An 8,696-nucleotide genomic window follows, 5' to 3' on the forward strand; every position below is an offset into this window, starting at 1 on the left:
CCTGTCTTAGGTCAGTTAGGATCACCACTTTATTTTAAGAATGTGAAATGTCAGAATAATAGTAGAGAGAATGATTTATTTCAGCTTTTATTTATTTCATCACATTCCCAGTGGGTCAGAAGTTTACATACACTCAATTAGTATTTGGTAGCATTGCCTTTAAATTGTTTAACTTGGGTCAAACGTTTCGGGTAGCCTTCCACAAGCTTCCCTCAATAAGTTGGGTGAATTTTGGCCCATTCCTCTGATAGAGCTGGTGTAACTGAGTCAGGTTTGTAGGCCTCCTTGCTCGCACATGCTTTTTCAATTCTGCCCACAAATCTTCTATAGGATTGAGGTCAGGGCTTTGTGATGGCCACTCCAATACCTTGACTTTGTTGTCCTTAAGCCATTTTGCCACAACTTTGGAAGGTCTTTCAGGTTATGTTGATACTGTATAGGACTCATTTTACTGTGGATATAGATACTTTTGTACCTGTTTCCTCCAGCATCTTCACAATGTCCTTTGCTGTTGTTCTGGGATTTATTTGCACTTTTCGCACTGTCGTATCGAGTAAATGCTGGCAATTATTGCTGATGAACAAAGGAGTCCGCTCATACTGAACCTGGATCATAAGATTTATTCATATCACAAGCTTTCAGCATGAGTTACAGACTTGCAGGGTCTGGAGAGCAGTGTCCTCGAATTCTAATGGCTGCTCTAACCCCCTATGCCCACAGCATATACTTATAAACAATGTGAAAATATGGGTGGCTCCCTCTGCGGTCCAATCACCCGTCTCCCCTGGGGCATCACCCTACAACTGCTACTTTTGAACTAACATAAACAACATTCCATAATGAAAAACATTTAACAAAGGCATAATCCTAATACACTACATTTCCCCCCTTCGAGACTAACTAAAAGTCTTGAAAACAAACAGAATAGGATTATGACCAGTAACAATTTATCTTATTGAGTATCTTTAACATTAAACCAAAAACATTCTCCTCTAGAGTGTAAATACCTTTCTATGAAATATGAATAAATGTTTATGAAGTGTGAATACATTACTATGAAATAGGAACAAATCTTTATGAAGTGTGAATACATTACTATGAAATATGAACAAATCTTTATGGAGTGTGAATACATTACTATGAAATATGAACAAATCTTTATGGAGTGTGAGAGCGAAAAACTGTCCGGCAACCTTCGTTCCAAATATCCATCCATCAATCAAGACAGTAAAATTCTCTCACGGTCCCTCTGCCCCAGGCAACCACCTAGGTACTCCCAATGACTTCATAACTCTTTATAAATGCATTTGAAACTATGATGCAATGAAATACACATGTAAGCCCCTGCAAACAAAATCCTATCCAAAAAATGTCCACTCTAAGGCTGGTCAACCCATTGGACCCTACAGTGGACCTCTCCCTGCCTAGACTCCCTGTCCCTAAGCATCAACGAAATAAACAAAAACATCTAAGATCCCCACATGTATCCAATAACATCAAATATCATTCTACAAAAATTAATACCTAAGAATATGACACAAATTATGTATTACACATGCAAATATGTCTATATTTCATTGCAGACACTGGAATGTAGTCCACTACACTTCATCTCCTCCTTAGTCTCAACTTCCAATGAATTGTTGATGATGGAATGGGAATCTTTCCACACCCTCCTGGTTTCATCTCCTCCAGTCATTGTCCTTTCATATTGTCCCTTCATATTGTCCTTGTTTGAGTATTTCAATCTCCACATATTCCCCCAAATGCTTCTGGAAGAAAAGAAAAGACCAAACAGTATCTTTTGCAAAACAACACTTTCAAATTAAACATCAATATCAACTAAGAATATAAAAATTATATATAAATGATGTATGAATCAATATAAATGATAGACTAATGAAATAGGATAATACGATTCATTCATACACTTCCCCCCTTTGATTCATACAATCATACTAAAATCACCCTAATATTTCAAAAAGGATATTTATCCATTAATACTCCATCCAGACCCCCTTGTCCATCTTCATCCAGATCAGGAACAGTCAACAACGGCATCTGAGTGTTGTCTCCAGGCATCACTCTCCAACCTATCTCAATATCATAGCTTTCTCAAAGGTCAGTAACAAATTACAAACCTCACACACAGTGCTATCAAAACTGCTATTAAAATGTAATCCACCACGGCTCCTACTGGCCTAACTGATCTTGCAATCCAAGACCATCCAGCTCCTTCAGATCTACCAAATGCATCCCTTATATTCTTCAATGCATATATAACCCTAGTGATAATATCTGAACTATCTGGACTCAAAGTATAACTAATATTATCAATATGATCTTCCCAAATGTTACACCATACCATGGAAAAAGTCCCCCCTTCTCCCTTAGATTTATCCTTCAATGATAGGCTTGAAGACTATGACATGTCGCCATGTCTCTTTTCACCCTATTTTCAAACCTAGATTCAGATTTATCTGTGTCCGTGCTACCCCTCTTTTAATGGTAAAAACCTCATATGGAAGCTTCAACGTTGACATGTAACAACATCCTATCCATCCATAGGGGTAAGAATATATATGCTTTATCACCACAAACCCTCAAAATATCTCTCAAATTCCCAATAGTCACATTGCCAGGCAAAAGCTAATCTTATAACCATCAAAGTCCTGCTCTTCTTACTAACTGGAACATAAAAAGTAACATATTTCTCATTACTACCCTTAAGGTCATGCTTACCCAAAGTTATCATATAATCATCACAATCTGATATTCCCATAAACATACCCCTTACATCATATGTTTTATTAGAACAAAACAACTTTTAGCCCTCAATGGTTTCACCTCCAATGCTTCAGGGTTCGCTGTTACCTGATTTTTCTTCCCATTTAACAAATTCCCAGAGGGTAATTCATTTAACCAAGAACACTTAAACCTAGGCTTAAACAAAATGTTTTGACAATGACATTATTTTATCTGTTACTGATTGTTGTTGCTGATACAACAGTCATGACAAAGCATAAGATTGACACATAGTTGATAGAGGTCGAGCGACCGTCTCTAAAATGTTTGGCTGGAATTCTCAACAGACATGGACCCTCAAGATTCCTCACTGATCTTACAGAATGAGCTGCTGGAACCAAAGATTCCTACCTGCCCATCCATTTTTAATTTTCACAACAGAAGAATCAAACCCAATACATTTAGTTTCTCTCTTCCCCTAGCGAGCGGTACTGATCAGATACCCTCCTTGTCTGTCATTAAAATCAAAGACCTCATCCTGTACCTCCATGATAGTATCCTTCACTATTTCAGATGAATCTATATTGTTCTCTACTACTATCTGCTCTCCTATTTTAACCCTATTCGTACTATCATTGACAGCACTCTCCACCCGTAACATAAACCCCTGAGTCCTTCTTGCTACCCCCTTTAATTTCAGAAAAGTTGTTGTCGGTGTCGGTGTCATACTTCCTACATTTGTTATTGCCATCGTATCATTAATCCCTTCCAAAGTTATCATTAAAGTAGTTGATTTAGTTGATGTATTAACACTCTTAACTACTTCTAGTGGGAAAGTTCCCGATATCCTCTGTGTATTATCTACTGTTGGAGTGACTACTGTAATCTACTCCTCCTGAACTCCCTCGGTGACTGTGGAAGCTTCAACAGATTTCACATCTTCCATTTTAAGCGTTACTTTACGAATTACATAGCCTTTTAACCAATAATTCTTAACCGGAACAAATTTTAATGCTTGCACTAGATAAGTACACATATATTCTCCCTGATCTTTCTCTGTAACATTACGCAAAATAAGTGAACAGTCACTCATAACCCTCTTCCACTTCATATCGTTGTACAAAATATACTTCCTTTGACTAGGTGCAACAGCTTCTACTTCTGGTCCTGATAACAATACTTCTTCTCCATAATTATCTCTCCATGTGGGAGGAACATCCCCATCCTAACCCTAATAACAGTCTTTTCCTCTAAAATTGGTGCTGGAGCTATTGGTTCCCTTATAATCAAATGCGATATATTTATGGCTTTAATAACTATCAATGTTGAAAGAGTTAAATTGCTTCTCACTGTTGTTTTAATAGACTGAAGTGTTGATGTCATTGTTACTTCATCCATTTTCCCCAAAGCTTTGAACTCTTTTGCTTGTACTTCCATCTATCACCACTAGTGTCAAATGACGTAAATGTAACTTACATTCACTCTCTCTTCCTACTCTAAACCCTCACTTTCAAACTTTTGATTATAAAAAATACACCTACAATTACCTTGATCTTCCTACTCTAAAATGTCCTTCACCACTGTTCTCTCTCTTACTACTAACTTTGAAACTTAACTTACTGTCTTAGAATTCCTTCAACCCTAGTTCTCCTAACTTTTTTAATCTAATCTTTTCTCCTAACCTTTAAAACCTTTTCACTGATTTATTCACAAAATCCCTTTACCACCAAATTTTTAGGATATGTGATTGGGGAAGTCCCCACATACTTCTGACTTCTTTACACACAGACTTGGCAAGCGACTAAACACCTTTTTAGCCTAGCCTGAAATCCCTTGGTGTAAGAATGTAACCAGAATAACAGTCACCCCTTTTAACTTTATTTTTCAGACAGATTGTCTAATAGGCAGTCTAATAGATTATCATCCTTCCTATGATATTATCTTTTTAAGCAAATATGATTCCCAAAAACCCTACTTTTTAAAATCTTCTACCAGACAGCCGTCTAGTGTACATCTTATTGTACAGTTCAATTTACACAATGCATCTCTTTCCAACAATGCAATAGGTATATGTTCTAATATTAGTATGTCTATTTTAGTTTCTCTTTGATCTTTATAGCAGAGCTCAATTGGTTCCTTAAGAGTAATTAGCTGTTTTACTACCTCAAATCCCTATCCTAATTAGTTAATTTTACATAGTGAGATGTTTAACCTCTTTAGGCTGAACACAGATAAAAGTTTTTCCACTATTCACTATCACTTCTCATAGTCCTTTGTTTTCACTTCAATTGATAGATATTTTCTCCCTAATTGGTGCTATCAGCTGACACCCCCCTTCGTATCTTCTAGACTCTAGAATCCTTGCTCCGGACCCCTGTAGGGGTTCACCTGGAGAAGAGGTGATCTTCACTTGCTCCTTTATCTTCCTTAGAAATGTCCTCTGTTGTTTCCTCCTGACTTATTGCACTCACAGGTACAGTGACCAATCTGTCCACAATTATAACACTCTTCTGAAAGTTGCTGGAAGTGTAGCTGAAATCTTCCTCCTCCTTCTAAGCCTTCTCGTCCTCTTCCTCTCCAATTCTGTGTCTGTCCAGAAACTGGCTGTGGATATGGAACACCTGGTACCCCCCTTGGTGGCTGGTACAATTGCATTTGATATTGTTCAGTTGAAGCTGTAACAGTGATTGTTGATTTGGTTCACTCTGATTCTTCATAACCAAAGCTTCTCTTCTCCACCAGTTGTATGATTGAGTTTTCTGAGAGTTTCTTGATCCCGTTCTTTCCTGCCGTCGACACATCAGGACTCTTCAAAAGCTTATATTCTAAGTTCTGTCCTCGAAATATCATCTTCCATCATCTTCTTACTATTGGCCTTTCCTTGACCTCAATGTATTTCTCTCCTCCAATTCTTGGGATTATTTTCTCAGCAGGTTTTCTCCTTCTGTATCTTCTCTTCTTGAGTTGTTCATCCAGTTGTGTTACTTCTTCTAAACTATTCGCTTTATCCAGGCATGATAAGCATCGGTCTATATCTTCTTCTATTTCTTCTGTGCCAGTCCTTGTAGGATAAACTCCTTTTGAATACACAGCACCTTTAGTCTCCTCTTTATCGCTGTCTTCATCTGAACTCGAATCTCTAGTATCCTTCTTTCCTCTCTTGCCAACTTCCTTCTGATCACAGAGTCATATCCACCCATGATCTCTTCTCAATCACTCTGATCTTCATCTTCATCATCTTCTTCAAGTTCCATCTTCCTTAACCTCACTCTTCTCTTCCAGACATCTCATTTTCTTCCTTCTGGAGTTTTGGATTCATCTTTCTGGTCGTTTCTGCTTGTCCTCTATCTATTATTCGTTCATCTTCATCTCTGATGCAATAATCACCCTGCTGGATGATCACTGGAAGCTGAGGATAAGCATCCCTAAGCTCTACCTCCTTCTCATAAGGTGGGTGTCTTTTTGCTGAATCCGTATGTGAGAAAGGTGTACTAACTTCTGCCATTAGTTTTTCTGTCGCCTTTTCTTCCTTTAGCATTTTCCTCTATACCTTTGTTTATCTTATCGCTGGAATCTTTTATCAGTTTTTGTTTGAGAATGAAGGGCAACTTTTATTTCATTTGCCGGATAACCTAACAATACTTTAGTTAAAGGATTACTATTTTGTACTATATCAACCGGTGTAATGACTTTCATAGCCTTGATGTCGTTTTTCCCCATCGTAACAACCCTTTTATATTCCTTTATCGTGAATTATTTTATTTTAGACTATATAGCCTATGGCTTCCCCCCTTTAATTATTAATATAAACCAAACAACCCCCAAAATTTTTTTTTTTTAAATTAATCAACCAAAATATGAATATGAAAAAATTCAATTACATTTTTATTCAAAAACCATTTCTAATTAAAATAAAAAATCAATTAAAAAATCAATTAAAAATTATGAATAATTAAAACCAATTTTTTATTTCTATATCATATCTTACCAATTTATATGTTCTAATATTAGTGGTGGTTATCTTACCACAAGCCATCAGGAAAGTAAATGTAAGTTAGTCAACTTCAAAGCAATCCCAAAAACAAAGCCTTCTAACCTTACAACACTACAATTCCCATAAACCCCCTTGCTCTATAAGCACCTAATTATTTAAATTTTACAGAATAATGTCAGTCCTTGATTCCCAACACAACTGCAATCAACCCAAGTGATGCACATAGCCTCCAAAATGCAATTTGTAATGAATCAGTATTTGCCAAGCCTATGTGAAATTGTCATAACATCAAATATCCTGTAGGGGAAGATTTTGTAACCAGACCAGTACCAAAACCCTTTTGACTTGATCCTCTGTCGCGTCACGTGACGTGTACGTCAGCATCCCTCTCTTTCTCTCTCTCTCTCTCTCTCCTGTCGTATCGTCCTATTGCTCCTCTCATATGACAAAAGAACAGAGACACAGGAAAATATTTTAGTAGTTAATGCAATACTGAGTTACTTCAACCATATTCAATATTCCTTCGTTCACATTCGCTCTAAGACTAAACTCAGGACTAAATAGATTGCTCAAAAATATTTTTATTTTATTTTAATCCGTCATTTAATTTAATTCATTATAATCCGTCAACATATATCTAATTTATCAATTCAATAGGTCACAAAACAAGTTTCATCTTTAACCAACAGAAGATTTAATTCATTTTCAAATCTTTCCTCTTTGTTCCCTCGTCTGTGTTTCTCTGTCTCCCCCTGCAGCCCAGTCTGGTAAAATCCCACGCATGCGCGATACATTCAAAAATACTTTTTCACCGTGGAAGGGAGTTTAACAGTCCTGCTGTACCTCCGTTTTCCCCTCATAGTCAACAACATTTAACAGCGCTCACAAAACATAGAACCTGAATTACACACACACACAAACATAATTTAAGAGGCTTTATCCCATCGCAATGGGACCTCTAAGGACACCCGTTAGCATGTAGCACGCAACACAATTAGCATTAGCATTTAGCATTAGCCTTTATGTACAATGTGGCCTACTCCACACAACAAGCATCCTGCACTGTCCTTTCCTTTTGACTTATTTTCCTACCGTTTGTGCTACCGTGGGCTTTAATTACAATCTATTGAGAAATTACACCCAAGCGGACCCCCCGTCGGATGAAAGTCGAGCAATAATCACAATCAGATAAATTTCATCAACCCGAGTTTTCTTTAAAACACACCGACTGCACAGTCTAACAGCAGCATCGGATTTGTCGGCCCATTCTAAATGGCCCCCCTGGGGTCTTACGCGGTACAGTGCTCTAATGTATGCGCATATCTGCCTTAATCCCTACCATCGATTGCTCTAAACTTCCAATTATTTACCGTTTACCAATGCAACCACATTTTAGAATAATTATTACAGACTCCTAGTCGACCGCAATAACGCCACATGAGGCACATTTCGGTCAGAATGGTACATTCCTCCAGTGTACACAAGTAGTATCCAAACTAACAACCTCCAAAGCTTGTGAGAAAAAACTCACCCTTTTCTGGCCATGACTTGCAGAACGAGTTAGCTTGGCGACTCTAAATGAAGCAAAGGAGAGATGCAGACCAGCCCACGTTGAAGCGCCATTTGTCGTGTCGAGTAAATGCTGGCAATTATTGCTGATGAACAAAGGAGTCCGCTCATACTGAACCTGGATCATAAGATTTATTCATATCACAAACTTTCAGCATGAGTTACAGACTTGCAGGGTCTGGAGAGCAGTGTCCTCGAATTCTAATGGCTGCTCTAACCCCCTATGCCCACAGCATATACTTATAAACAATGTGAAAATATGGGTGGCTCCCTCTGCGGTCCAATCACCCGTCTCCCCTGGGGCGTCACCCTACAACTGCTACTTTTGAACTAACATAAACAACATTCCATCATGAAAAACATTTAACAAAGGCATAATCCTAATACA

Source organism: Coregonus clupeaformis, chromosome 33, assembly GCF_020615455.1.
Source record: "Coregonus clupeaformis isolate EN_2021a chromosome 33, ASM2061545v1, whole genome shotgun sequence".
Lineage (NCBI taxonomy): Eukaryota > Metazoa > Chordata > Actinopteri > Salmoniformes > Salmonidae > Coregonus > Coregonus clupeaformis.